This window comes from Echinops telfairi, unplaced genomic scaffold (genome assembly GCF_000313985.2).
Source record: "Echinops telfairi isolate 266 unplaced genomic scaffold, ASM31398v2 ScPeMD7_7468;HRSCAF=8506_0, whole genome shotgun sequence".
Classification (NCBI taxonomy): domain Eukaryota; kingdom Metazoa; phylum Chordata; class Mammalia; order Afrosoricida; family Tenrecidae; genus Echinops; species Echinops telfairi.
The window spans coordinates 53,492,592-53,498,034 of record NW_022111369.1 but is presented as its reverse complement, the minus strand read 5'-3'; the positions used below and the strand labels follow the sequence as shown (position 1 = coordinate 53,498,034).

General features: G+C 43.1%; 1 pseudogene; it reads left to right on the top strand.

Moving 5' to 3' along the window:
• The first annotated feature begins 3,380 nt into the window (after window positions 1-3,380).
• Window positions 3,381-5,107, top strand: LOC101662237 (annotated as a pseudogene).
• Window positions 5,108-5,443: the final 336 nt, after the last annotated feature.

Genomic DNA, 5,443 nt, shown 5'->3' with positions numbered 1-5,443 from the left:
AAAATGAGATTCTGCCTTAATGATGTATGTTAGTGGTTAACTAACCTTCTTCATAGTCACTAAGGACCACACATGAAAGCTATATGTCAAAAGTTAACTTTTGCTCTGAGTCTTCCAAAAACACAAAGCCAAAAACAAAGCACATGTACACATTCACATTGGAAGAACCTTAATGAGCATTTAGGGAAAGCACAGCAAATTCACATTGCTGAATCAAGCCACAATTCAAAGTGACTGGACTTGTCAAACAGGTTTGGTAGCAAATTAAAAGTAAATAGACAAAAAGACTACTAATAAACTTCAGAGAGAACTTCAATGCCAAGAGCGCACACGTCCGTGGCCTAAAAGTATTTGTCTAGTAGTGACCGTTTGAGAATCTGGGAACCAGATTCGGTCCAAAGAGCTCTTAAAGGAGCTGCTTTTCTGGGCCCATGTTTCCCTGAGGCAAGTTGCTCCATGCTGTCTTCAAAACGTGAACATTATTTCAAGGTCAACTAGAGAGGCTTATTGAGGGTTTAAAGAACGATTCAAATCAGGAATTTTGTGGCTCATTGAAATGAAAACAGAGTCAGAGGCACAATAGCTGCATAGACATTTATCTAGGATTTAAGTACAGAATAGAGCTGACACTATTTGGATATTGGAGGCAAATTGGAGGCCCTCAATGAGATAAAGGCTATCCATACTGATGGCTGGGTCTGCATATCAGTGTCAGGACAAGGTCAGGATAGAGAGTCTTCCAAGTCAGATTGCAAGCAGGATGGCTAGTCACGGGGTCACGATGAGTTGGGATTGACCAAGTGGCAGTGAGTTTGAGGGATTTGTTTGTTTGTTTTGAAAAAATTTTCTTAACTTTTTGTAAAACATAGGTTTCCTGAGAATGTGTACTGCAGACATTTCCTAAGAAAACCCTTCAGCTATTGTGTCAATTCCAACTCATAGTGACTCTGTAGGACAGAGTAGAACTGCCCCTTTGGGTTTCTGAAACTACAGTTCTTTTTTTTTAATCATTTTATTGGAGGCTCTTAAGCTCTTAGAATATTCCATACATCAATTGTATCAAGCATATTCGTACATATGTTACCACCATCTTTTTCTAAACATTTACTTTCTTTTTGAGCCCTTGGTATCAGTTCCTCTTCCCCGACACCCCCTGCCTCATGACCCCTTGATAAATTATAAATTATTATTATTTTAATGCCTTACACTGACCACTGTCTCCCTTCATGGATGTTTCCATTGTTCGTCCCCCTGGGGTGGGGGTGGGGAGTGGGGGGGAGGGACTGTAGTTCTTTAAGGACAAGTAGCCTCTCATTTCTCCAGAGGAGCAGCTGGCGGGTCCAAACTGTTGACCTTGTGATTAACAGCCCAACATGTAACCCACACCACCACCAGGGTTGTTCTTAAGGATATTTTGTGCAAATCAAACTGCCTTATTTTAACATGGTCAGTAAAATCAACCACCTCATATGCATGTGAAAGCTGAACAACGAATAAAGAAGAATGTATGTTTGGGGGGAAGATTATTGAATATACCATGGACTGCCAAAAGAACAAACAAATTTGACTTGGAAGAAGAAAAGCTAGAATGCTCAATAGAAGCGAAGAGGATAAGACTTTGTCTTACTGTACTTTGGACGTGTCCTTAAGAGGGATCAGGAGAAAAAAAAAAAAAAGAGGGATCAGGAGAAGGACATCATGCTTGGTAAAATCGAGAGTCAGTGATTAAGAGGAATCTTTAAGGAGATCGATTGACAGTGGGCAACAATGGGCTTAAATATACAGCATGACTTTGAGGCTAGTGCAAGGTCAGGCAGTGTTTACTCCTGCTGTATCTAGGGCCACCATGAGTCAGAGCTGACTTGATGGCACCTAACAACAATAACAACCAGTAAAATACGTTAAAATAACTTCCTTGCAACATTTTCTTAGAATATACTATATAAAGATGTTTCAGGTAATCCTTTGTGGCCTGATCCACTCTAGATATAAAATATAACATCTCGAATCTCTATGACCACAGTAAAAACCCTCTGGGACCCAGCTGTTGACACCCTGCATCACATGACAAAAAAACAAAGAAACCTGAAACAACAACAAAAACCTAACGTCACCAAGTTGGTTCCTACTCAGAGCAACCCTATAGGTGACCACAAAGCAAGACTATAGTCTCAAATCCTACATTAGCCATTTACTTAGGTCATTTATTGGACATGTTCTTGCTCACTTGAGAGAATGTGCAATTTCAAGTGACTATTGAATACCTGAATATTTGAATGAACCTCTGAAGAAAACAAAAAATAATTATAGCTTTGATTCTCTAATCACTCATCTGGGAATTGTCCCTTGTGAACAATATTAAATACAGGCCGGTTTTATCCATAACCAACTTGATTGTAGTTGTAGTTATAACAACAAAGTATATATGTAGAAACACAAATATCCAATAAAAAGGAAACATAAGTATATTATAGCAAGGCTTTTCTTGTCTAGTGTCTTCCTCTTGAATCTAACTGATTGTCAAACTCTCCTGAGGAACTTTTATAAAAGCAGGTATTTCTGGATCTCAGCCTTAACCTCCTAAGTCAACTTCCTGGAAGTGGATGCCAGGAAAACAGCTCCTTAGATTTGTCTGATTAGTTAAGTTTGGATGAAAACCAACTCTGAAACAAGACTCACCTTGCTACTTAAGAGCTCTAAAGTCTCAGGCAACTGAGGCTCAGTTTCCTTATCAGTAAAATAGGAATTGAATGTGTCTAATAGACACATTCAGCAATTGCTGTTATCATTTGGGTACAATGACATTGCAGAGCATTACACAACTACTGAAAGTAATCTTTCTGGAAAAGATTCTACATGTCAGTCAAAGTGCTAGAAAAAAGGATATGGAACACAAATTGGGGGAGTTAAGAAGATTTAATAAAGGGCTTATTTGCAAAGGGTTCCAGGAAAACAAAACAAAGTACTGGAGAACTTCACATCTCTCACAAGCTATTACTCCTCCCAAGCTTGAAAGGGAATCTCAGAAAGGCTATCTGTATGGAAAAAGCTTATGACAGAAGCTGTGGCTTTAGGGAAAGAAACAGAGCCAACCTATAACAATTCCTCAAAGAAGGACAGGGAAGAATCAATAGTGAAGAATGGGAATTCCAGAACACTTTGAGAAGAATGGGAATTCTAGAATACTTCATTGTGCTCATTCAGAACTTGTACATGGATCAAGAGGCAGTTGTGCAAAGAGAACAAGGGAATACTGCACGGTTTAAAATCAGGAAAGATGTGTGTCAGCGTTGTATACTCTCACTATACATATTTATTCAGTACATAAGCTGAGCCAATCACCAGAAAAGAAGAGTGTAGGCTAATTTACAAACTGCGATATGCAGATGACACAACCTTGCTTGCTGCAAGTAAGGAAGAGTGGAAGCAATTGATGATGAAGATCAAGGATTGCATCCTTCAGTATGGATCACAACTCAATGTAAGAAGACCCAAATTGTCATAGCTGGACCAATAGATAATATCATGATAAATGGAGAAAAGATTGAAGTTGTCAAGGATTTTTGTATTTCTTTGATCTATGAAGGGGTACCCCCCTCAAAAAAAAAAACAACCAAGAAATTTCGGATCTTTTTCCTTCAAAATTCAAATTATTTAAATTTTTTTTACAAAACAACCTTATCACCTTCAAAGTACTCTCCATTACACTTAATGCAGTTGTTAAATCTGCTGTTCCATTCGGGGAAACATTTTTCAAACTCATCTGCTTAGATGCTGACAGCACCTCCCTCATTTTTTTTCTTCACCTCTTCTACTTTGTCAAATCGCTGTCCTTTCAAGTCCCTCTTCATTTGTGGAAACAGAAAGAAGTTGCACAGAGCAAGGTCAGGTGAGTAAGGTGTGTGGGGCAAGAGAAGCATGCTGTTTTCTGCCCAAAACTGGCTGCATGAGCAGATGCATTGTTTTGGTGACAAAACAGTCCCACATCTGCCACAAATCAGACCTTTTTTGTTGCACATTGTTAGGCAATCTTTTCAGAACCTCTAAAGAGAAAGCTTGATGAACAGTCTAACCTGGTGGAACAAACTCCAAAAGCATTATCCCCCTCACACACACAAAAATTAGAATAGCCTTGATCTTTGATTTCACTTGAGAATATTTTGGGGGGTGAGGTGACAATGACATCTTCCACTGGCTTGATTGATGTTTGGTGTCATAAAATAGCACCATGATAAAAGCACCGGATGGATGCCAGGTTGACCATGGATGCTTGACAACCTGCAGGTAGTCACTGGGAGGCCAGACCAGTGACTCCGAAAACAGAGAGGTGGCCGGGACAGCCTTGCAAGGGGAACAGAAGCCCTCAAGTAACCTGGAACAGTTTATCCTTCTAGCCAAAGGCACCAGTGGCTCAGCCCTCACCGCTCTCATAAGCCAAGTCCTGGAGGCACCTGGAGTGTACTCTTTGGAGAGCTGCTGGAGCTGGCTAACATACAGGAGCTTGCAGAAGGAGCGAATGCTGCTTACTTGCAGCTGCTGAACCTGTTTGTCTATGGAACATACCCAGATTACATAGCCAACAAGGACAGCCTGCCCAAGCTGAGCACCGCCCAGCAGAACAAACTGAAGCACCTCCCCATCGTGAGCCTGACCACCAGGATGAAGTGCATCCCCAACTTGGTGCTGTTGGAGGACCTGGAGATGTGCAGCCTGCGGGAGCTGGAGGACCTCATCATTGATGTCATCCAGGGCAAGCTGAGCAGCGCAACCAGCTGCTGGAAGCGGACGTCTGCGTTGGCCCGGACATCCGCAAGAAGGACATCAACAATTCGTCAAGACCCTGCCCGAGTGGTGTGACAGCCGTGAACCAGTGCTGTTAGGCATCGAGCAGCAAGTCCTGAGAGCCAAACAACACAAAGAGAACCACACCCGAACTCAGCAGCAAGTGGAGACAGAGGTCCCCAACACCCAGAAGATGCTCAAAGCCACCGCGTCGTCCTCCTCGCAGATGGAGCAGCAGCTGGCCAAGTGGGAGTGGCCCTCTCATGCTGAGCAGCCCACCCAGAAGATGTCCAAATTGAAAGGTCTGGTCTCCAGCCGCCAATAGGGCCAGCTGGGGCAGCTAGCACTCACCTGGCCTGGGCCAGGTCGGGTGGGGACAACTAGGGCCCCCCAACCCCCACCCCCCTCAGTGAGTTCCAGGCCTGCCCGTCCCCCTAGTGGCACTATTCCAGAAATCCCAGGACTCTGATTCCTTTTCCTGCCTGCGCCCTCCTTCCCTTCAGACTCAAGGGCTCCGCAGGTGCCATTCCTACAGGGTGGGGCACTGCCCAACTCCCCTTGGGAAGCTTCTTGCCTCCGTCTGTGTAGTGGGCACAGAGCTTTGCCAGGCTGGTCACAGGCAGGAGGCAGCTTTCCTCAACCCATGGAACTGACTGAAACT